This window comes from Cherax quadricarinatus, chromosome 55 (assembly GCF_038502225.1).
Source record: "Cherax quadricarinatus isolate ZL_2023a chromosome 55, ASM3850222v1, whole genome shotgun sequence".
In the NCBI taxonomy this organism is placed as follows: domain Eukaryota; kingdom Metazoa; phylum Arthropoda; class Malacostraca; order Decapoda; family Parastacidae; genus Cherax; species Cherax quadricarinatus.
Window position 1 is genome coordinate 3967769 of NC_091346.1, and position 26768 is coordinate 3994536.

The window sequence follows — 26768 nt, forward strand, 5'->3', positions numbered from 1 at the left end:
ATAGCGTTCCGATACCTCAGTAAGGAATTGTTCAAGACTCTGTATACCGTGTACGGCAGGCCCATGTTGGAGTATGCAGCACCAGTTTGGAACCCACACCTGGTCAAGCACGTCAAGAAATTAGAGAAAGTGCTAAGGTTTGCAACAAGACTAGTTCCAGAGCTCAGGGAAATGTCCTACGAAGAAAGGTTAAAAAAAAAAATCAGCCTGATGACACTAGAGGACAAGAGGGCTAGGGGAGACATGACAACGACATACAAAATACTGCGAGGATTGACAAGGTGGACAAAGACATGTTGTTCCAGAGATGGGACACAGAAACAAGGGGTCACAATTGGAAGCTGAAGACTCAGATAACCCAAAGGAATGTTATGAAGTATTTCTTCAGAGTTGTCAGGACGTGGAATAGTCTGGAAAATGACGTAGTGGAGGCAGGAACCATTCACAGTGTTAAGACGAGGTTTGATAAAGCTCATGAAGCAGGGAAAGAGAGGACTTAGTAGCGATCAGTGAAGAGGCGGGGACAGGAGCTATGAATCGACCCCTGTAACCACAAACAGGTAAGTACAAATAGATGAGTACTGATGCCTCGGATAACTGCCAGTTTGGACTCGATCGACGACACCAACGCCTCTAGTAAGTGCCAGTTTGAATTCGGTCAACGACACTGACGACACTGGACTCGGTCGACGACAACGCCTCAGGTAAGTGCCAGTTTGGACTCGATCGACGACACCAACGCCTCTGGTAAATGAGAACGGGTAACCTGAGTCCCCAGCAATGATCTCCTCAGGCGGCCAAGATTAAAAAAACCCTGTAAACACTGACAGCACGTACCAGCTGTACTCTGACTAGTCACGCTCACCGGACGTGGCTAGCGTCATACCTCCAGTGGTGACTCCAGTCTCCCCCAGGTAGGCAGATCACCTGGTTAACAGCTCCTAGTTCCCGGTAATTAACAGCTCCTGGTTCCCGGTAATTAACAGCTCTTGGTTCCCGGTTATTAACATCTCCTGGTTCCCGGTAATTAACAGCTCCTGGTTCCCGGTGATGAAGAATGAGCTGTGAAGTTAAGTCACGTTGCAAAGCGAATAGTTATTGCGAGAATTTTTTTCTGATCAGCTTCAAACCATAGGCACTAGTGCATCATAATTAAGCAAATTTTCAGTAAAGGTGTGCCAAAATATCGGTATCGGCCTGAAAGTGAATATCGGTATCGACAAAAGTTTGGGTACAATCCCGTCACTAATTTTTGGACGATCTTGTGCTGTATTGTTGACAATTTTTAATCTTGTTGAAGAAATTACGAAAACTGAAATTTCGCTCAGCGTTGAGCTTCATCAAGTCAGAGACTCGATATACTCTGTAAAGAGCGAAACGTTGTAATAAGTTCATTTTACGCGTGTTCTACAGTACAGGATCAACCGGGCCGTGATGGAAATACAGCTTTGCGCCAGCACAAACAGCATGGTTGACCAAGAAATCAAGAGGGAAGTCTGATGTCAAGCCTGACTCCAGGAGAGGGTAAACTCTCGAAACCGGTCACAGGCTAATCACAAATAAAAAAAAATCACTACTGTCGACAATGCACTTCGGATAATCACTCGATATTAGCCTCAAACAGCTCTAGTTAATTGGGTTTAAAACCTATCGACTACACGACCAGTCAAGAATACTTTAATCTATTTACCTCTGAGATACCTTTGTAAGGTTTCCAGACTGACTCAAGAAATCGTAATGACACGATTGCAAACAAACCATACCCCGGCCGGGATTGAACCCGCGGTCACAGAGTCTCAAAACTCCAGCCCGTCGCGTTAGCCACTAGAAGGTTTCCACTGGAAGACTCCACTGGAAGGTTTCCAGAGTTTTCCTGCTCCCGCAGCCTGGCCCTGGCATAAAACAGGGCTCAACACACACTCTCAGCTTGTACATTAAGTTGTATTAATGTTGGTAGATTTACCGACAATATGCTAAGTAAAAGAACACAAGTGCAACTAATGTGACATTATATTGTGGCAACGTTTCGCTCTCCAGGAGCGAAACGTTCCGTCGTCGTAAGTTTCATTCTCCTGTGTGCAGGTTATTTGTGAATTGTGTATGACTGGTATACAATACCGACAAGTTGAAGAATTAAGACACACGTGCAACATCTGGGTATCTTTGTAGACGTTTCGCCTTCCAGTGGCTTTATCAATACAAAAGAAACACATAATGTGAAGACAGTACAACCTCGTCTTTTGTATATAGCTCTACTGTCTTCCAATTATGTCCTTAATTGCATTAATAAAGCCACTGAAGGGCGAAACGTCAACAGATACCCAGATGTTGCACATGTCTAATTCATCATCTGTGAATTGTTCCAGTCACGGTACTGTGCCGTATCATTCTTCCTCCCAAGGGGATCATCGCCCCCGCAGCTTGGTCCCAGACCAGAACCCTCACAGGACGGCCAGATCAGTCAGACTATTGGTGCTTCTCGTGTAGTTTGTGTTGTACTTTAAAGTTGAATATTTAAGTTCATTTTATACATAATATACTTCATATTATGGATCTTCTAGTCTCAATACATCATTAATAAATCCCTTATTTTGAATTACATCTCTTCATCCAAGGAACTGGAGCTATCCCTTCCTTTCCGAGAATCAAACATTCAGTACTACCTGCACAGAGCCATTAAACTGATTTGAAATGGTGGTGGTGGTAGTTTATTAATCAGGAAACTGAACAAGTGCCACTTGGTATTCTTATCAAGATTGGACTGATTACATCCACTCTAGGCTGAGGGACTGATTACCTCAAACTCCTTCTGACCTTCACCATTCTTCTTTGTATCGGAATGATGAAGTCACTGTGTGGTGAAACGTTTCCACAATAAAAATACCCAAGTTGTTAGGTAAGACACATATGCAACAGTTAGGTATCTTTATTTCGAAACGTTTCGCCTACACAGTAGGCTTCTTCAGTCGAGTACAGAAAAGTTGAAGAAGCCTACTGTGTAGGCGAAACGTTTCGAAATAAAGATACCTAACTGTTGCATATGTGTCTTACCTAACAACCTGTCGGTATTTTATACCATTTTAATGTTCACAAAATACCCAAGTGCTGCACATGTCCAATATATTAAGAGCCACTTGACAAGGCTCTCTCACATCACATAATGACTAGTTAAAATCCATTATCGTTCCAGGACCCCATATAGGGCCCATGTCTAGGGTGCCTTCCAGAGGTTCTGGACCCCAATCAGGGCATATGAAATTGTTGGAAATGGCTCTAGCCAATAGGAGAGCTTTTCGTTATCCCTAAGTAACCAGTCAAAGAGCCCTAACTACTTCCCAAGGTAAATGAGGAGGGGAGATGTCTAGCAGATTATTCTTAGATTTGGGTGTGTGTGTGTGTGTGTGTGTTTTTTAATAGTTCACCATCACTCGTTAGTAGGAATAATGACTGGACTCGCATTCAATAATTCACAAAAAAGGTCCATAGTCCATAAAATTTGCGGCAAAAGTCACAAAAGGAAAAAAAAAAACTTAGAAAAGGCCATTATTTCGGTGACTATAAGGACTGAGCACCTGCTAGTCTATCCTAGCTGAGTGTTTCTCTTCCTAACACAGGATCATTTCCTAGCAGTGTCCTATGATATCAGGACCTGAATGACTTGTTCAGTGTGTGACAAATAAGAAAATATATAACAAATAAGAAAGCATCTAGCAAATAAGAAAGTATCTAACAAATTAGAGTAAAAAATTAGAAAGTACCTAAGAAATTAGAGAGTATCTAACAAATTACAAAGTATCTAATAAATTAGAGATTAACAAATTAGAGAGTAACAAATTAGAAAGTATTTAACAAATTAGAAAGTATCTAACAAATTAGAGAGTCTCTAAAATTAGAGAGTATCTAACAAATTAGAGTAACAAAATTAGAAAGTATCTAACAAATTAGAGAGTATGTAACAAATTAGAGAGTATCTAACAAATTAGAAAGTATCTAAAAAAATTAGAAAGTATTTAACAAATTAGAAAGTATCTAACAAATAAGGGAGACAAATGGTTCAAAGTCGACAGGGGGAGGAAAAAATAAGTCACAGTTGTAGAGACAAGTGTTGCGACGTTTCGCCTGTGGAACAATCTTCTTCAGTCAATGACTGAACACTGTTTCACAGGCGAAACATCTCAACAATTGGGACTTTTTTTTTCCCTCCATATAACAATTAAAGGGGAAGATTAAAGCACGTTTTACTTAATGAAAAATAATAAACATTAGCAAAAATAAAAGGAACAGAGAAAAATGTGTATTAATTTTTATATATATCACTATTTTTTTTATTTATGAAAATTCCATTAAAATCTACAATAAACACATTTTCCCAAAACTGGCGATTTTAATAAAAAAAATATTAATTGATTTTTTGTAATTTTCTAAAAGATGAAGTTAAGTTTGAAAGAAATCAAAGGAAGGAATAGGAAGATAATTATTATATTACGGATTATTTAAAGAGAAGTGGAGGCTCGGTCCTCCGTTCTCTAAAAACAGGCTCTCTGCCTACTTGTACTCGCCTACTTCACCTTTACTAGGAGGAGAGAACGTGAACGAGGCAGTGGTTTGAAACGACGGAGGCTTGATCCTCCTTGCTGGGACTCGACCTGCTTTCTGACAGCTGGAAGCCACGACTGTAACTGCCAGACCACGGCAGGTGGTTCTGACAGCTGGAAGCCACGACTGTAACTACCAGACTACGACAGGTGGTTCTGATAGATGGAAGTCACGACTGTAACTACCAGACTACGGCAGGTGGTTCTGATAGATGGAAGTCACGACTGTAACTACCAGACTACGGCAGGTGGTTCTGATAGATGGAAGCCACGACTGTAACTACCAGATCACGGAAGGTGGTTCTGACAGCTGGAAGCCACGACTGTAACTACCAGACCACGGCAGGTGGTTCTGACAGCTGGAAGCCACGACTGTAACTACCAGACCACGGCAGGTGCTTCACAGTTAGAAGTTAATGTCTGTACGTCTGGTCAAGTGTATGTATGTCTGGTAACCTATCTGTACGTCTGGTAACTTGCCTGTACGTCTGGTCAAGTGTCTGTACCCTGGTCACCTCTCTATACTCCTGGTCACCGCTGTATACCTCTGGTCACCTGTCTATACCTTTGGTCACCAATCTATACCCCTGGTCACCTGTCTATACCCCTGGTCACCTCTGGTCACCTGTCTGTACGTCTGCCTGCTTCACTTCCCCAGGTCGTGACTGGAAGCTTCACTTCCCCAGGTCGTGACTGGAAGCTCAAACTAAAATCTTGCGACTTTTCAATCTGTCCAATGTTCTCCTTCCATTAAAGCCAATTTTAATAAGACTGCAGATTTATCCCCAGCTCTCTGAAGCCTGGGTAAAGCTGCAAGGAGGGAGCGTTGGAGCTCTTGCATCTAAGGCTCTGATGCCTTTGCAACATGGTGGGATATGAGCTTTAGTGCAACAGAGAGAGTAAACAAAGGCAGAACCAAGCAGTCACGGTTTCTGGACGATGAGGAGTGAGAGAAGAGCAGGAGCAGAGGCAAAGCAGGGACAGAGCAGAGCAAGGGCAGAGCAGAGGCAGAGCAAGGGCAGAGCAGAGGTAGAGCAAGGGCAGAGCAGAGGTAGAGCAAGGGCAGAGCAGAGGCAGAGTAGGGACAGAGCAGAGGCAGAGCAAAGGCAATTTATTTTGTATTTAACAAGACTGGATACAAGAGCAGTGTTCCTACCCTATTTTGTAATATAGCTGCATTGTGGGAGCGACCGCAGTGTGCTGCTACACTACTCTATATGATAATTACATTGTGGGAAGAAAAGTTAGCTAAGTTTCCGCTGTCATGTCCCCCTCACACTGGATATGTTTCTTACACAAGGTAACGAGATCTGTCAGCGTGACGTGAGACCCATTAGAGAAGCAGTGAGGATATCGTCAAGCATCTGTGGGACATAAGGAGGGAGACTAGAGTGGGACAGACCGGGGAGATAAACTGGGGTGGGACAGACAGGAGATAAGAGGAGAGGAATAGCCAGTGTTTGAGGCTACCAGTATTATAACTTCATTGTCTGTAAGCATTGTATGTAGTCATGGACGGTGAGTGTTATCGTAGAGGGTGAGTGTGTAGTCATGGAGGGTGAGTGTGTAGCCATGGAGGGTGAGTGTGTAGTCATGAAGGGTGATTGTGTAGCCATGGAGGGTGAGTGTGTAGTCATGGAGGGTGAGTGTGTAGCCATGGAGGGTAAGTGTGTAGCCATGGAGGGTGAGTGTGTAGCCATGGAGGGTGAGTGTGTAGTCATGGAGGGTGAGTGTGTAGCCATGGAGGGTAAGTGTGTAGCCATGGAGGGTGAGTGTGTAGCCATGGAGGGTGAGTGTGTAGCCATGGAGAGTAAGTGTGTAGTCATGGAGGGTGAGTGTGTAGTCATGGAGGGTGAGTGTGTAGTCATGGAGGGTGAGTGTGTAGTCATGGAGGGTGAGTGTGTAGTCATGGAGGGTGAGTGTGTAGTCATGGAGGGTGAGTGTGTAGTCGTGGAGGGTGAGTGTGTAGTCGTGGAGGGTGAGTGTGTAGTCATGGAGGGTGAGTGTGTAGTCGTGGAGGGTGAGTGTGTAGTCATGGAGGGTGAGTGTGTAGTCATGGAGGGTGAGTGTGTAGTCATGGAGGGTGAGTGTGTAGTCGTGGAGGGTGAGTGTGTAGTCGTGGAGGGTGAGTGTGTAGTCATGGAGGGTGAGTGTGTAGTCATGGAGGGTGAGTGTGTAGTCGTGGAAGGTGAGTGTGTAGTCGTGGAGGGTGAGTGTGTAGTCGTGGAGGGTGAGTGTGTAGTCATGGAGGGTGAGTGTGTAGTCATGGAGGGTGAGTGTGTAGTCATGGAGGGTGAGTGTGTAGTCGTGGAGGGTGAGTGTGTAGTCGTGGAGGGTGAGTGTGTAGTCGTGGAGGGTGAGTGTGTAGTCGTGGAGGGTGTGTAGTCATGGAGGGTGAGTGTGTAGTCGTGGAGGGTGAGTGTGTAGTCGTGGAGGGTGAGTGTGTAGTCGTGGAGGATGAGTGTGTAGTCATGGAGGGTGAGTGTGTAGTCGTGGAGGGTGAGTGTGTAGTCGTGGAGGGTGAGTGTGTAGTCGTGGAGGGTGAGTGTGTAGTCATGGAGGATGAGTGTGTAGTCGTGGAGGGTGAGTGTGTAGTCGTGGAGGGTGAGTGTGTAGTCGTGGAGGATGAGTGTGTAGTCGTGGAGGGAGTATGTGTTGTCGTGGATGGTGTGTCGGTGCTGTGTTGTCATTGAAGTGTCAGTAATGTGAGTGCTGCAGCAACATTTAGTCACTACCTCCTAGAAGTGCCAGATCATCCAGGCTGTTATGGATATATGGGCCAGCAACAATCTGGTTGACCAGGTAAGCAACAGAAAAGCCTGACCACAGACTGGGCTATGAGAGTAGGACAGACCTTTGATACCTCTCCTTCGACGACTTTCGAAAGTTTTTCTACTCCTTGAGCCCGGCCTTGGACCAGGCTCGTCTGGTGCTTGCCTGCTCAACCAGGCTGTTGCTGCTGGCGGCCCGCTGGCTCACATATCCATCACAGCTATACACATATTTCAGTAATCTCTTGCCATCACCTGAAATTCCAGCTAATATTAAATATTTATTTCACTAACACAAATATTTAATCTAATAATCGAAATTTCAGGTTAGTAATTTAGGTAGTTTTGGAAGTAAGAGTGAGTGCAGTAGTGTCGACATGGCTTTTGAACAGACAAATAAAACTCAGAAGTCAACTGGAGGGATCACTGGCCAAACAAAACGAATCTTGCCTATTGGAAGCTTGCCGATCATGATGTCGTTTTTATCCGAAAAATATTTAAAGGACTCCTGAACACGTAGTTCATAGATTTTTAAATCTAATGAAACGGCCATCCAAGAAGCTGTAATCAGTGGTACCTGATGGGCGGATCTGTAAACATGGTACATTATCATACATGGTGAGTGTGTCCTCACAAACCAGATAGAAACGAGTTGTTATTGGGAGTGCATAAAGATGTGTTAATTTGAAAAGTGCTACAAGGTGCGTTGATACGGATGGTGTTGTGTTGGTCCTCAGAAGCAAGTTAGTTAAGGTGTGTTATGGTTGTCCTCGGAAGCAAGTTAGTTAAGGTGTGTTATGGTTGTCCTCAGAAGCAAGTTAGTTAAGGTGTGTTATGGTTGTCCTCGGAAGCAAGTTAGTTAAGGTGTGTTATGGTTGTCCTCAGAAGCAAGTTAGTTAAGGTGTGTTATGGTTGTCCTCGGAAGCAAGTTAGTTAAGGTGTGTTATGGTTGTCCTCGGAAGCAAGTTAGTTAAGGTGTGTTATGGTTGTCCTCAGAGGCAAGTGAGTTAACGTGTGTTATGGTTTACCCTCTCAGATGTGGGTGAGTTAACGTGAGTTGCTATGGTTGCTCTCAGAGGTGAATGAGTTGAGGTGTGTTGTTATGGTTGCCCTCAGAGGCCGCCTACAACCCACACTTCCTCACGACGCAACTTAATTATTGCAATTATGCGTTAATGAATGCTACTGGTTCTTGTTCCCTCCCTCCCACCTTCCTTCCTCACTCCCTCTCTCATACCTTAGATGAATTTCGAGAGTTTCTCTACTCTCGAAGCCAGGCCTCGGCTTGTCTAGTGCTTGCCTGGTCAAGCAGGCTGTTGATGCTGGCCCACATATCCCTCACAGTCTGGATAATCTGACACTTGGAGATACTTGTCCAATTTTATCTTGAAGACTTCTACACTTGTCCCAGCAGTATCTCTGATATCTTCATGATTCACCGGTACTTTCCCGGCCCAGGTCTTTTCCAGATGGTGGCCCGGCCTTGGCTCCCTGTTGTGGGAGTATCTGGTAAGATGTTGAACAATCTGGGACCACGAATGCTGATACAATATTCATTTGTTGTATCCACAGCGCCCTTGCTCTTTGAGTTTATTTCACACTTCCTCCCATACGTCACTCCAGTATGTTGTTCTGGCAGTGTGCAGATTTGAGACAAGGCCCCTCAAGTACTTTCCAGGAATATATTATCATGTATCTATCTCTCATCTGCTCTAGCGAAACGTTCTCTGTAAATGCTTAACTGGCTCTATGTGAGTCATAAATTATCTGCATCTGTTCCAGCTCTGATATCTCTCCTACCCTGAATGAAGCAGTCAATACTGAACAATATTCTAAACGAGGGAGCACAAGCGATTTTAACAATGTCGCCATTGGCACAATTTCCCTTGTTTTGAAAGTTCTCATTATCCACCCCGTCATTTTCCTGGCTGTCGTGACAATTGCCTTATTCTGTTCTTTGAAAGAAAGGTCAGCCGACATAATTACTCCCGGGTCTTTCACGCGTACCTTTCCTTCTATCTGATGATCCTCTTTGGTTTTGTACACAGTATTCCTTTTGAGGTCATTTTTTTCCATATCTCAGAAGCTGGGACTTATCACCACTGAACTTCATGATGTTTTCCACTGCCCACTTGAAAAGTCTGCTTACTCTGATTTTACATAATGTGAGGAATTAAACACGTGTGCAACACCTGCGTATCTTTATTCGAAGACATGAGATGATATACGAAGACAGTACAAATTGAGGTACTCGGTCCCTCAGCCTAGAAGCCGGCGTTCTGTACATTAGTCTTGATGAAAAAGAAGCATAGACAGGGAGATATGAACTCTTACATCCTTGGAGTCATAAGGTGTAGCAGCTGAAGTCATCGTCATAGGTGGGCAAGACCCACTAGTGAAAATGGATTAAGGTACTGAACACTGGCTGTTATGCTTGGGAAACTCATTACTTCATCTTTCAATGTTTTTTATGTATAGTTCGGCGAGGCTGAGACGGACTGATTACTTCAACTGTCTTTATTTACCATCCGTGTACTGAAGTGATAAAGCCATTGGTTGGCGAATCGTCTTCAAATCAAAGTACCCTGGTGGTGTACATGTAGTGACTAGACAGTGTAGTGACTAGACAGTGCAGTGACTAGACAGTGCAGTGACTAGACACTGTAGTGACTAGACACTGTAGTGACTAGACAGTGTAGTGACTAGACAGTGCAGTGACTAGACACTATAGTGACTAGACACTGTAGTGACTAGACAGTGTAGTGACTAGACAGTGTAGTGACTAGACAGTGCAGTGACTAGACAGTGCAGTGACTAGACACTGTAGTGACTAGACACTGTAGTGACTAGACAGTGCAGTGACTAGACACTATAGTGACTAGACACTGTAGTGACTAGACACTGTAGTGACTAGACAGTGTAGTGACTAGACAGTGCAGTGACTAGACACTATAGTGACTAGACACTGTAGTGACTAGACAGTGTAGTGACTAGACAGTGCAGTGACTAGACACTATAGTGACTAGACACTGTAGTGACTAGACACTGCAGTGACTAGACACTGCAGTGACTAGACACTGTAGTGACTAGACAGTAGTGACTAGACAGTAGTGACTAGACACTATAATAATTATTGTGACCTTAGTGAGCGGCAGAGTCAATAATTCTGAATATTAATCTCTCAAACCCTCCAAGATGCCCGTGAGGAAAAAAATAAGAAAGAAGACGTATTATAACACTAAGAATACTTGAGATACATCAGTAAAGTAGAGAAAGACACTTTAAGAAGGGAATAGAACGAATGGAAACTGGCAATTTCAGAGAGTCACAGTAGCATAGAATTCTTTCAGCGAGGATATTAAATGGAATACAATGGGAAGAGGGGTAGCGGAGGCTAACTTCTTACAAGAAGAATAAAAAGACACAATACCGTGACTGGAACAATTCCCCAACAGCCCGCTCTTAGAGGACCCTCATGACGACGTCCTCATAATGTTCCTCTCCTAAGGATTTTTAGTGAATTCATACATGGTTACAAAATCAAGTATGACAAAGACCGTCAGGGCCGGAAGTATGCACACTTGACAATAGATGGTCAGAAGAATGGTTCGCAGCACAAAGACACTTCCATTAGAGTACACACCTACACTATCTGCACTAGTCTTAGGGTGTAGGGGGGGAGAGAACTTGATGCTGGTGGAGGGCTCTTAATCCAAGAAAATGGTGCTACCTTCATCTTGAATTAACTCTGTTTACCATCCCCAAGACACTGTATATATGTTTTTCTAAAAGTAAGTAAAATATTAAAAAAATAGACAGAAATTTGTGCTAAAACGTTATTTTATTCAGTATTTCGACGATTCAGAACAGCTTGAAGCATTTTCTGACATTTTTTTAGTTAAAATTTATAACCCCTAAGGCTTTAGCGCTTCCCCATGAATAATATAATACCAGTCCATCAGTCTTCCATCACTCGCCTGTCCGCCCTCCTTCCACACAGTCCATCTACGTACACCTCCATCCCTCTAACCTCACCCCTCACCATCATTCCCCCCTCCCATCCATAACAACCCCTCTAAACACGCCTCAACCGTATTGATTCTCCCCCACCTGCTATATACACAGTCTTGTATATACAAACTCTTCCATACACAATTTGGCGTTCAAGTTACCAGCCTCAGTGGAGGGGGAAAAATCACCCTCTCAGAAAAAGGTATGAAACACTAATAAATTGAAAAGTTAATGTGTAGAAAGACTAGACTGCGGGTAATAAGTAGCAAGCTTGGCCAAACTGCGGGTAATAAGTAGCAAGCTTGGCCAAACTGCGGGTAATAAGTAGCAAGCTTGGCCAAACTGCGGGTAATAAGTAGCAAGCTTGGCCAAACTGCGGGTAATAAGTAGCAAGCTTGGCCAAACTGCGGGTAATAAGTAGCAAGCTTGGCCAAACTGCGGGTAATAAGTAGCAAGCTGGGCCAAACTGCGGGTAATAAGTAGCAAGCTTGGCCAAACTGCGGGTAATAAGTAGCAAGCTGGGCCAAACCGCGGGTAATAAGTAGCAAGCTTGGCCAAACTGCGGGTAATAAGTAGCAAGCTGGGCCAAACTGCGGGTAATAAGTAGCAAGCTTGGCCAAACTGCGGGTAATAAGTAGCAAGCTGGGCCAAACTGCGGGTAATAAGTAGCAAGCTTGGCCAAACTGCGGGTAATAAGTAGCAAGCTTGGCCAAACTGCGGGTAATAAGTAGCAAGCTTGGCCAAACTGCGGGTAATAAGTAGCAAGCTTGGCCAAACTGCGGGTAATAAGTAGCAAGCTTGGCCAAACTGCGGGTAATAAGTAGCAAGCTTGGCCAAACTGCGGGTAATAAGTAGCAAGCTTGGCCAAACTGCGGGTAATAAGTAGCAAGCTTGGCCAAACTGCGGGTAATAAGTAGCAAGCTTGGCAAAACTGCGGGTAATAAGTAGCAAGCTTGGCAAAACTGCGGGTAATAAGTAGCAAGCTTGGCAAAACTGCGGGTAATAAGTAGCAAGCTTGGCAAAACTGCGGGTAATAAGTAGCAAGCTTGGCAAAACTGCGGATAATAAGTAGCAAGCTTGGCCAAACTGCGGGTAATAAGTAGCAAGCTTGGCCAAACTGCGGGTAATAAGTAGCAAGCTTGGCCAAACTGCGGGTAATAAGTAGCAAGCTTGGCCAAACTGCGGGTAATAAGTAGCAAGCTTGGCCAAACTGCGGGTAATAAGTAGCAAGCTTGGCAAAACTGCGGGTAATAAGTAGCAAGCTTGGCCAAACTGCGGGTAATAAGTAGCAAGCTTGGCCAAACTGCGGGTAATAAGTAGCAAGCTTGGCCAAACTGCGGGTAATAAGTAGCAAGCTTGGCAAAACTGCGGATAATAAGTAGCAAGCTTGGCCAAACTGCGGGTAATAAGTAGCAAGCTTGGCCAAACTGCGGGTAATAAGTAGCAAGCTTGGCCAAACTGCGGGTAATAAGTAGCAAGCTTGGCCAAACTGCGGGTAATAAGTAGCAAGCTTGGCCAAACTGCGGGTAATAAGTAGCAAGCTTGGCCAAACTGCGGGTAATAAGTAGCAAGCTTGGCCAAACTGCGGGTAATAAGTAGCAAGCTTGGCCAAACTGCGGGTAATAAGTAGCAAGCTTGGCCAAACTGCGGGTAATAAGTAGCAAGCTTGGCCAAACTGCGGGTAATAAGTAGCAAGCTTGGCCAAACTGCGGGTAATAAGTAGCAAGCTTGGCCAAACTGCGGGTAATAAGTAGCAAGCTTGGCCAAACTGCGGGTAATAAGTAGCAAGCTTGGCCAAACTGCGGGTAATAAGTAGCAAGCTTGGCCAAACTGCGGGTAATAAGACTGGCTAGACTGAGGGCATGAGTAGCAAGACTGACTAAGGTACGGGTAACTACAGGGGCAACTACCTGGTCCCTTATTATCCAGGGTGGCTGTGTTCCCTGGTGTCTTGGTGGGAGGGGAGGACAGGGGAAAGAAGAAAAGGGAGAGGGATAGGGACAATGAGGTAGTGGTAACAGGAGGGGAAGGAAGAGGAGGGGGATTAAAAAGTGGGGAAGAGAATGGGATTAAGAAGAGGAACAGAAGTAGAAAGAGGGGAGGACAAGGAGGAGGAAGGCCTGGAGGAGGAGGAGGGTCAGGAGAGGAGGGGGGACAGGTAGTACAAGGACAAACTACTTCCCCCTTCCCCTACATCAATACCCTCAACAATCATCTAGTAAGATATCCAGATGTTGCACATGTGTCTTAACTTTCAATCATCTAGTAAGCCACATTAGCTACACTCTCCACAAATCTCTATCTTAGAGAAATTCCACAGTCACTTAAAACAACGGATATAGCCCCACTCCATAAAGGTGGCAGCAAAGCATTAGCTAAGAACTATAGACCAATAGCTCTGACGTCCCACATCATAAAAATCTTTGAAAGAGTGCTAAGAAGCAGGATTGCAAATCACCTGGATTCCCAAAATCTGCACAATCCAGGGCAACATGGGCTCAGGGCAGGTCGCTCCTGCCTCTCACAACTACTGGATCACTATGACATGGCCTTGGATGCACTGGAAGAAAATCAGAATGCAGATGTAATATACACAGACTTTGCAAAAGCATTTGACAAATGCGATCATGGCGTAATAGCCCATAAAATACGTGCTAAAGGAATAACTGGGAAAGTGGGGAGATGGATCTTCAACTTCCTAACAAATCGAACACAAAGAGAAGTGGCCAACAGAGTTAAATCGGAGGCTGCCATAGTGAAGAGCTGTTCCACAAGGCACAGTACTCGCCCCCATCTTATTCCTCATCCTCATATCAGACATAGACAGAGATATACATCACAGCACCGTATCATCCTTTGCGGATGATACTAGGATCTGCATGAGGCTGTCATCTGCTGAGGACGCGGTTAACCTCCAAGAAGATATAAACAAAGTTTTCCAGTGGGCAACGGTAAACAATATGATGTTCAATGAGGACAAATTCCAACTACTCCGTTGTGGAAAACTGGAGGAGATAATAACTAGAACAGAGTATACTACAGACTCTGGCCATACAATAGAGCGGAAAAATAATGTAAGGGACCTGGGAGTAGTAATGTCTGAGGATCTGAATTTCAAGGATCACAACAGTGCCACGATCGCACGTGCAAAGGAAATGATAGAATGGATAATGAGAACGTTCAAAACGAGAGATGCCAAGCCAATGATGATCCTTTTCAAATCACTTGTTCTCTCTAGGCTCGAATACTGCTGTACATTAACATCTCCATTCAAAGCAGGTGAAATCGCAGATTTAGAGAGTGTACAAAGATCCTTTACTGCACGTATAAGCTCTGTCAAGCACCTTAACTACTGGGAACGCTTGGAACCACTTGTACTCGTTGGAACTCAGGAGGGAGAGATATATCATAATCTACACTTAGAAAATCCTGGAAGGAATGGTCCCAAATCTGCACACAGAAATCACTCCCTACGAAAGTAAAAGACTGGGCAGGCGATGCAAAATGCCCCCAATTAAAAGTAGGGGCGCCATTGATACACTAAGGGAAAACATTATAAGTGTCCGGGGCCCAAGACTGTTCAACAGCCTTCCATCAAGCATTAGGGGAATTGCCAATAAACCCCTGGCTGCCTTCAAGAGAGAGCTGGACAGATACCTAAAGTCAGTGCCGGATCAGCCGGGCTGTGGCTCGTACGTTGGACTGCGTGCGGCCAGCAGTAACAGCCTAGTTGATCAGGCCCTGATTCATCGGGAGGCCTGGTCATGGACCGGGCCGCGGGGGCGTTGATCCCCGGAATAACCTCCAGGTAACCTCCAGGTAGTCCAGCCAGCCAGAATCAAGTCCCAGTTCCCACTACTATAAAATCAATCTTCCACATTCCTCGCCAAGCCTATCCTAACCGGTCCAAACTATCCTAGCCTGGCTACGGCCAGGACAAGGCTGTGGTAGCACAACATAGCAACAGTAGGCAACTCTTAACCAGTAACAACCAATAATCTCGGGACATAAGCTCTTCCCCTCAGCTTCTAACCGGCACAAATTTGCAAGCATCTCCAGGCGTACATGATATGTGTTGCCTGTACCCGATATAATGAACACTCAGATACTGATCACAAACCAGAAATATTATAAAGAGCCAAAAAAAAAAAAAACAGAACACGTCTTTTCTGAATTCTTGTGGGTTAAAACTATCTTGTTCCCTGGTGTTTCTTTCGCATGTTTTTTTTTTTCAGAGCTTATACCGGATAATTATACGGGATAACTACAAGAATATTATTGGCTATTGTACATAATATCTCCGTTATTACACAATGAAGTTCTTATTAATTAACATACTTTGACACACAAAAAATGTTAGTAAGGTTTCAACTTCAGTTAAGACACAATTCGGGCAGAGGTATGCAAATTATACATGATAAATTTCTGGAAAAGTGATAGCCTCAGTGTGCCAATTATAGACTTATTTGCTGAGCCCAGCTACAACTACAACTCTTCAAAATGCTTTATCTAGTCAACCTATATTGGAATAATTGACGATATCTTCAAGGCTGTGATGAAGTCTCACAGTTGAGGCTCATGTCATAAACTCTCGTACGACACCCATCTTCTCTTGCTTTTACAGGGGTACAAAAGCTTGCTTTTGTACCCCTGTGCAAGTGTTGCACAGGGGTACAAAAGCAAGCTTTTGTACCCCTGTGCAACACTTGCATGGAATAAGGTGGCAGTACAATGCGACTGTACTAAATGATGATACACTCAAAATGTGGACCAACTAATACCAGCCACACTTTTCAACAGTGCAAGAGAGCAACAGTCCTACGTTAGGTAGGTGCTACTGTCCCCCGCTGGGTAGGTGCTACTGTACCCCGCTAGGTAGGTGCTACTGTACCCCGCTAGGTAGGTGCTACTGTCCCCCGCTAGGTAGGTGCTACTGTCCCCCGCTGGGTAGGTGCTACTGTACCCCGCTGGGTAGGTGCTACTGTACCCCGATGGGTAGGTGCTACTATCGACTGCTAGGTAGGTGCTACTGTCCCCTGCTAGGTAGATGTGTCCTTTTACTTTACATACAACAAGTGCAACTAATGTGGCATTTTATTGTGGCAACGTTTCGCTCTCTAGGAGCTTTATCAAGCCATTACAAACAATACATGTAATGTATTGTTTGTAATGGCTTGATAAAGCTCCTGGAGAGCGAAACGTTGCCACAATAAAATGTCACATTAGTTGCACTTGTGTCCTTTTACTTTACATATTGTCGGTAATTCTACCAACTTTATTACAATCTGTAGGTAGATGTTACTGTCCCCAGCTAGGTAGGTGATACTGTCCCCCTCTAGGTAGGTGATACTGTCCCCCTCTAGGTAGGTGATACTGTCCCTCTCTAGGTAGGTGCTACTATACCCCGCTAGGTAGGTGCTACTGTACTCCGCTAGGTAGATGTTACTGTCCCCTGCTAGGCAAGTCCTACTGTCCCCTGCTAAGCAGATCCTACTCACAGCCCACTAAACCCATTAATGTACCTAATCACCCCATGGTATAAGTACCCACACTACTACTATTCTCAGTTGTATAACTGTGGAAAAGACACTTATGTACAGTTCAGGACATTTATTAGAGGAAACGTTTCGCCACGAGTGGCTTCTTCAGTCCTAATACAGAGAAAACTAAGAAAACGTATATATATATAGTGGCAGGAGTCAGGTGAGGTGACGCGTGGGTATAGGTGGTAGTAATAGTAATAGTAGTAGTAGTAGTAGTAGTAGTAGTAGTAGTAGTAGTGGAACTAAGGAGGTGATGTTAGAGAGGGACCTGCTGGCATCATGTAACACCAGTTCCCAGGATGGGTAATATCCTCTTGCTTAGTAATTTTGAAATACTGTAACTACCGGATATTACCCATCCTGGGAACTGGTGTTACATGATGCCAGCAGGTCCCTCTCTAACATCACCTCCTTAGTTCCACGACTACTACTACTACTATTACTACCACCTCTACCCACGCGTCACCTCACCTGACTCCTGCCACTATATATATACGTTTTAGGACTGAAGAAGCCACTCGTGGCGAAACGTTTCCTCTAATAAATGTCCTGAACTGTACATAAGTGTCTTTTTCCACATCTTGTCGGTATCACCAGACCATTTCCTCTTAGTTGTATAACTAACCAACTCAAGCTACAGCAAGACGCTGAAATAATGACACAAGTCTAAGGATGATGTCTGTAACACTGTCATAGGAGCTTCAGGAGCCTTACGAGTTAGTGTTTTCCCACTTAATGTAATTATAGTGTAACTGACCCAGGTCTCCCCAAAACATGTTTAACCGTGTCAAGTCTTCATGAAACTTAGCTAACAGTCTCAAGTCTTCCCGTAAGTTAGCTTAACTTCTGGAGGACTTGTAACTGTTAGCTAAGTTCCGGGAAGACTTGTAACTCTTAGCTAACAGTTTCAAGCTTTCCCATAACTTAGCTAACAGTTACAAGTCTTCCCACAACTTAGCTAACATATTCAAATCTTCCCACAACTTAGTTAACAGTTTCAAGTCTTCCAATAACTTAGTTAACAGTTTCAAGTCTTCCCATAACTTAGTTAACAGCTTCAAGTCTTCCCATAACTTAGGTAACAGTTTCAAGTCTTCCCATAACTTAGTTAACAGTTTCAAGTCTTCCCATAACTTAGTTAACAGTTTCAAGTCTTCCCATAACTTAGTTAACAGTTTCAAGTCTTCCCATAACTTAGTTAACAGCTTCAAGTCTTCCCATAACTTAGTTAACAGCTTCAAGTCTTCCCATAACTTAGTTAACAGCTTCAAGTCTTCGCCTACATAGTAGGCTTCTTCGGTCAAATACAAAGGCAGCAGTAGAAATAAAATAAAAAATGATGTAATCAGTCCATCAACCTTGGAGAAAAAGTATTTGAGGTGGTCAGTCCCTCAGCCTGGAGAAGAGTTCAGCCCCATGGAGCTGAACTCTTCTCCAGGCTGAGGGACTGACTGCCTAAATATCCTCAGCTTCCACCGTTCTTCTCTGTATTGGACTGATAAAGCCATTGACTGGCGAAACGTTTCCTCAATATGTCTCATTCTTCAACTTGTCGGGTTTCTTAACCATTTACAACACAAAAACTCTTTTGAAGATTTTTTTCTCTGTAATAAACACGAGTTTCAGTATTTGATCCTAGTAGATCCAGTAATTTAATGTGATCCTCGTTGACCAGGAACTATATGATCCTCGTTGACCAGGAACTATATGATCCTCGTTGACCAGGAACTATATGATCCTCGTTGACCAGGAACTATATGATCCTCGTTGACCAGGAACTATATTATCCTCGTTGACCAGGAACTATATGATCCTCGTTGACCAGGAACTATATGATCCTCGTTGACCAGGAACTATATGATCCTCGTTGACCAGGAACTATATGATCCTCGTTGACCAGGAACTATATGATCCTCGTTGACCAGGAACTATATGATCCTCGTTGACCAGGAACTATATGATCCTCGTTGACCAGGAACTATATGATCCTCGTTGACCAGGAACTATATGATCCTCGTTGACCAGGAACTATATGATCCTCGTTGATCCGGTAACTTAATGTGATCATCGCTGATCCAATAACTTAATGTGAACCACTTCTGGTATCTACCAGTATCCACACTGTTGGTATCTACCAGTATCTCCACTGCTGGTATCTACCAGTATCTTCACTGCTGGTATCTACCAGTATCTTCACTGCTGGTATCTACCAGTATCTCCACTGCTGGTATCTACCAGTATCTTCACTGCTAGTATCTACCAGTATCTCCACTGCTGGTATCTACCAGTATCCACACTGTTGGTATCTACCAGTATCCAAACTGTTGGTATCTACCAGTATCTCCACTGCTGGTATCTACCAGTATCCACACTGCTGGTATCTACCAGTATCCACACTGTTGGTATCCACCAGTATCTCCAATGCTGGTATCTATCAGTATCTCCACTGCTGGTATCTACCAGTATTCACAGTGTTGGTATCTACCAGTATCCACACTGCTGGTATCTACCAGTTTCTACGCTTCTGGTATCTACCAGTATCCACACTGTTCTTATCTACTAGTATCCACACATTGCTGTTATCTATCAGTATCCACACTGCTAGTATCTACCAGTATCCACACTGCTAGTATCTACCAGTATCCACACTGCTGGTATCTACAAGTACCCACACTATTGGTATCTACAAATACCCACACTATTGGTATCTACCAGTATCCACAATGTTGATATCTACCAGTATCCACAGTTGATATCTACCAGTATCCACCCTTATCTACCAGAATCCACTGTTCTTATCTACCAGAATCCACACTTCTTATCTACCAGAATCCACACTGTTCTTATCTACCAGTATCCACACTGCTGGTATCTACCAGTATCCACACCGCTGGTATCTACCAGTATCCACACTGCTGGTATCTACCAGTATCCACACTGCTGGCATCTACCAGTATCAACACAGTTGGCATCTACCAGTATCCACACTGGAGGTATCTACAGGTATTCACACTGCTGGTATCTACAAGTATTCACACTGTTCGTATCTACCAGTATCCACACTGTTGGTATCTACCAGTATCCACACTGCTGGTATCTACCAATATCCACACTGCTGGTATCTACCAATATCCACACTGCTGGTATCTACAAGCATCCACACTGTATGCATCTACCGGTATCCACACTGTTGGTATCTACAAGTATCCACACTACTGGTATCTACCAGTATCCACACTGTTGGTATCTACCAGTATCCACACTGCTGGTATCTACCAGTATTCACACTGCTGGTATCTACCAGTATCCACACTGCTGGCATCTACCAGTATCCACACTGCTGGCATCTACCAGTATCCACACAGTTGGTATCTACCAGTATCCACACTGCTGGTATCTACAAGTATCCACACTGCTGGTATCTACAAGTATTCACACTGCTGGTATCTACCATTATCCACACTGTTTGCATCTACCAGTATCCACACTGTTGGTATCTACCAGTATCCACACTGGAGGTATCTACAAGTATTCACACTGCTGATATCTACAAGTGTATTCACACTGTTCGTATCTACCAGTATCCACACTGTTGGTATTTACCAGTATCCACAATGCTGATATCTACCAGTATCTCCACTGCTAGTATCTATCATTATCCACACTGTTGGCATCTACCATTATCCACACTGTTGGCATCTGCCATTATCCACACTGCTAGTATATACCATTATCCACAGTGCTGGTATCTACCAGTATCCACACAGGTATCTACCAGCATTCACTCTGGTATCTACCACTATCGACTTCTGTTATCTACCAGTATCCACACTGTTCTTATCTGTCAGTATCTCCACTGTTGTTATCCACCAGCATCCACGCTGCTGTGTTCCACCAATATCCACACTGGCAACAACACACAGCAGAGCACATAACACAACATTCCCTGGGTCGTCATTGACTCACAGCACAGAATACATTACGGGGACAGGGTCGTATCCCATCACAGCATCACTTTTGAAAACACAGATTCCCACCGCGATACACAATTCCCCAGATAACCATGCTGAAGATTCTGGTAGGCTAGGCCAGGGACGGCCCTCTATCCCATCCTCACCTCGTCCTGGTACTAACCACGCCACTATGTTGCTTCGAACATCCCGAGTGTTTCAAGTCCAGTCGTTAATGTGGAAGTTAGTCTCATTCTCAGTGGCGTAGCTAAGAAGAAAAGCAACAGTCCACCCTCCTCCCACCTTGTCCAGTTACACACTGAGGTTCGCTCAAGACTTCTACCTGCAGTATAGTGCGGTTGACAACTTAGCAATTTCGTGAGGAGGCTTTATTTTTTTCGCTTTATAGGTTTATCATTCACAGGTTAATGCTCGTAGTTAAGGGTTTCTGCTGTCTGGAAATGCGTGTAGTTGTGGTATTGGGTGTGTGTGCGGGAGAGGGGGGGGAGGCGGGGAGGGTTGGGGGGGAAGGAAGGGTGGGGAGAGAAGCTTTGCGGGGAGATGTTCACCCACACCAACATAGTTGTGAACTAGTCACTAGAATGTCAAGGATGAACACTGACCAATACATCCATCAAGACTCAACTGCTGTGTGGATCTACAACACAAATTGTAAAACTCTCTGATTGAACACAGGTAACACAGCACTGCTGTGACAACACAGGTAACACAGCACTGCTGTGACAACACAGATAACACAGCACTGCTGTGACAACACAGGCAACATAGCACTGCTGTGACAACACAGATAACACAGCACTGCTGTGACAACACAGGCAACACAGCACTGCTGTGACAACACAGGTAACACAGCACTGCTGTGACAACACAGGTAACACAGCACTGCTGTGACAACACAGATAACACAGCACTGCTGTGACAACACAGGCAACATAGCACTGCTGTGACAACACAGGCAACACAGCACTGCTGTGGCAACAGGTAACACAGCACTGGTGTGACAACACAGGTCACACAGCACTGCTGTGACAACACAGGTAACAACACTGCTGTGACAACACAGGTAACAGCACTGCTGTGACAACACAGGTAACAACACTGCTGTGACAACACAGGTAACAACACTGCTGTGACAACACAGGTAACAACACTGCTGTGACAACACAGGTAACAACACTGCTGTGACAACACAGGTAACAACACTGCTGTGACAACACAGGTAACAACACTGCTGTGACAACACAGGTAACAACACTGCTGTGATTTAACATAGGTAATGGGAGAATTGTTTATTCCAGACCCCCACTTGTTGACTTGCCCATCCCCATCCACCTATCCTTCCAAACTCCATATCCTTCCCATCTCTATACACCTATCCTTCCCATCTATACCACTTACCCACCTATCTCTTACACCCTTATTACCATCTCATTCTCCTCCCTTTCCTATCTTCCCTTGCCGTTCCTCTCCCCTTAACCTTCCCCAACAAAAACAACCTCCCCAGTCTAGCTGCCCCAACCCCTGCATTACCTCAACAAGGATAACCTCCCCAGGGTGGACTCAATGAACCCACCACCTCTCCTGGGTGAGCTCAGTGAAGCCACCCACCCCCCCAAGGTGAGCTCAGTGAACCCACCACCTCCCCATGGTGAGCTCCTTGAACCCACCACCTCCCCAGGGTGGGCTCAGTGAATTCACCACTTCCCCAGGGTGGGCTCGGTGAACCCACCACCTCCCCAGGGTGAGCTCAGTGAACCCACCACCTCCCCAGGGTGAGCTCAGTGAACCCAACATCTCCCCAGGGTGAGCTCAGTGAACCTACCACCTCCCCAGGGTGGGCTCAGTGATTTCACCACTTCCCCAGGGTGAGCTCAGTGAACCCACCACCTCCCCATGGTGGGCTCAGTGAACCCACCACCTCCCCAGGGTGGGCTCAGTGACCCCACCACCTCCCCAGGGTGGGCTCAGTGAATCCACCACCTCCCCAGGGTGGCTCGGAGAACCCACCACATCCCCAGGGTGGGCTTAGTGAACCCACCACCTCCCCAGGGTGAGCTCAGTGAACCCACCACCTCCCCAGGGTGGGCTCAGTGAACCCACCACCTCCCCAGGGTGGGCTCAGTGAACCCACCACCTCCCCAGGGTGGGCTCAGTGAACCCACCACCTCCCCAGGGTGGGCTCAGTGAACCCACCACCTCCCCAGGGTGGGCTCAGTGAGCGGGGCTTTGAAGAGACTGTTCGGGCTGAAAAAAATATATTACATAACTGGTTTCTGATTCAATTAAAACCATGTGTGTGTTTGTTCTTTGTTTTACTGAACAAAAACACTGAGCAAAGGAACTACTGACAACACTGAGCAAAGGAACTACTGACAACACTGAGCAAAGGAACTACTGACAACACTGAGCAAAGAAACTACTGACAACACTGAGCAAAGGAACTACTGACAACACTGAGCAAAGGAACTACTGACAACACTGAGCAAAGAAACTACTGACAACATTGAACAAAGGAACTACTGACAACACTGAGCAAAGAAACTACTGACAACACTGAGCAAAGGAACTACTGACAACACTGAGCAAAGGAACTACTGACAACACTGAGCAAAGGAACTACTGACAACACTGAGCAAAGAAACTACTGACAACACTGAGCAAAGGTACTACTGACAACAATGAGCAAAGGAACTACTGACAACACTGAGCAAAGGAACTACTGACAACACTGAGCAAAGGAACTACTGACAACACTGAGCAAAGAAACTACTGACAACACTGAGCAAAGGAACTACTGACAATACTGAGCAAAGGAACTACTGACAACACTGAGCAAAGAAACTACTGACAACACTGAGCAAAGGAACTACTGACAATACTGAGCAAAGGAACTACTGACAACACTGAGCAAAGAAACTACTGACAACACTGAGCAAAGGAACTACTGACAATACTGAGCAAAGGAACTACTGACAACACTGATCAACGCAGCTGACTACTGACACACAGACCAACGGAGCTGACTAGTGACAAACACAGACCAACGGAGGTGACCAATGACAAACATAGACCAACAGAGCTGACTAGTGACAGAGACCAACGCAGCTGACTGACAGAAACAGAAACACAAATTAATAAATACTGACAAAAAATTAAGTATATATTATGACCAAGTATCTTCCTCGTCCGCTGCAGTGAGGACATATTTAGGACTGTGAGGCGTTTCTATTAATTTAAATACTTTATTGGCTCTATGTGGGTCGTAAATGATCTCTATCTATCTATACTTGGAATACACTTGGAGAGGGATTCGGGGATCAACGCCCCCGCGGCTCGGCCTGAGACCAGGCCTCGTGGTGGATCAGGGATTGTTCAACCAGGCTGTTACTATGGCCGCACGCAAACTAACGTACGAACCACAGCCCGGATGGTCAAGTACTGATTTTAGGTGCCTGTCCAATGCCTTCTTGAAGACAGCCAGGGGTCTATTGGTAATCCCCCTTGTGTATGCTGGGAGGCAGCTGAACAGTCTTGGGCTCCGGAAACTTATTGTTCTCTCAGTGTACTCGTGGCGCCCCTGGTTTTCATTGGGGGAATGTTGCATCTCCTGCCGAGTCTTTTGCTTTCATAGGGAGTGATTTTCTTGCGCAAGTTTGGTACTAATTCCTCTAGGATTTTCCAAGTGGATATTAGCATGCATCTCTCACGCCTGCGTTCCAGTGAATACCGTTCCTAGTAAATTAGGTGCCTGATCGCACTTGTGTGTGCCGTGAAAGCCCTGTCTACACTTTCCAGGTCAGGAATTTCGCCTGCCTTGAAGGGGGCAGTTAGTGTACAGCAGTATTCCAGTCTAGAGAGAAAGCGATTTGAAGAGAATCAACATGGGCTTGGCATCCCTAGATCTGAAGGTTCTCATTATCCATCCTCTCATTTTCCTAGCAGATGCGGGAGATATATTGTTGTGGTCTTTGAAGGCGAGATCCTCTGACATTATCACTCCCAGGTCCTTCACATTACTTTTTCGCTCTATTGTGTGGTTAGAATTTGTTGTATACCCTAATACAGTTTTAATTTCCTCAAGTTTTCCGTATCTGAGTAGTTGAAAATTTTCTTCACTGAACTTCATATTGTTTTGAGTGGCCCATTTGAAGATTTGGTTGATTTCCGCTTGGAATCTCGCGGTGTCTTCGATGGAGGACATTGTCATGGCAATTCGGGTGTTATCCGTAAAGGAAGACACTGAGCTATGGCTTACATCTCTGTCTATGTCAGATATGAGGATGAGGAATAGGATGGGAGCGAGTACTGTGCCTTGTGGAACAGAGCTTTTCACCGTAGCTGCCTCAGACTTTACTCTGTTTACTATTACTCTTTGTGTTCTCTTTGTCAGGAAGTTATAGATCCATCTACCAACTTTTCCTATTATTCCTTTATCACGCATTTTGTGCGCTATTACACCGTGGTCACACTTGTCTAAGGCTTTTGCAAAGTCTGTGTATACTACATCTGCATTTTGTTATCCTCTATAGCCTCCAGGACCTTGTCATAATGGTCCATAGTGGTCTGTTCCAACTCTCTCCTGCCCTGAACGGGGCCGTCAACACTGAATAATACTCTAAGCAACAGTGTATAAGTAATTTGAAAAGTGTCACCATTGACACTATCCCCCTTGTTTTAAAAGTTCTCATTATCCACCCCGTCATTCTTCCTGACTGTTGTAACATTTGTCTTACTGCGTTCTTTGAAAGAAAGTTCTGCTGACATTATTATACTCTGATCATTCACATGTTTCTTTCCTTCTATTTGATCTGCTTGTGTTTTGTATACAAATACTGAGGTCAGATCTTGTGATCAGATCGTGAAGGCAGATATATTTCCTTGACAGATGGCCCATTTTTGTGCACCTTATAACACATGAACCAATGAACCTATAAGCCGATGAATCAATGAGTTGATGAACTAATGAGCCGATGAAGCAATAAGCTCATGAACTAATTAAAAGCTAAACTAATGAAAATATAAACCAATGAACTGAAGAACCGACAGGTATGTAATTTAATTCATTGGGTTGACCCACCTCATAAACGACATAAAGACTCGCACAGTGCTGGTAGTCAGGGCGGCACCATCCTCGCTCTGCCCTGCTGAACGGCACCCTGCTACCTGAACGTTCTCCCAACACCCGTCATAAACGTTCACTAAAATCCGTAAGGCTAAAGGTGGTGGAGTGCATAACCTGCGGCGCGCAGGATGTGGCCACGTAGGCATACTGGGCCGTATGCTGCAGACTCTGGCCATATGCTGCAGATGTGGCCAAGTAGGCATAATGGGCCATATGCTGCAGATGTGGCCAAGTAGGCATAATGGGCCATATGCTGCAGACTGTACCGGGGAGCATGGCCAACGCGTTCATAGCCTTGTCGACGTTATTGCAAGAGACTGTCAGCGGAACAATTATGCTGTGGTTAAAGAACCACTGAACCACTGGATCAGTGGTCTAGATTAGATAATATATGATGCGGGGAAAACGGAATGCGGGTATCCTAGATGTTAAAACTGGAAGTGACTCCAGTACTGCAAGCAGCAGTAAACTGTTACGACACTGGTCAGGAAACATCACCGGGACGCAAGATGTGCAACTCGGCACCAGGACTGGACAATGAATCACAAGGTGTGGACACACAACCTCAATCCTGACGAAGTAATTCCTGGTGCAATTATTATCTGGCGAGGAATAATGTTGCCCTGAAATGTATACTATCCCCAGAAAGCTCTTGGGTATAAATAAGTGCGGCAAACACAGACGTTCATGAGGTGAAAGCTAAGGAGGGATCAGTAGTGTAAGGTTATTTAGGAACAGGTATACATAAATACACT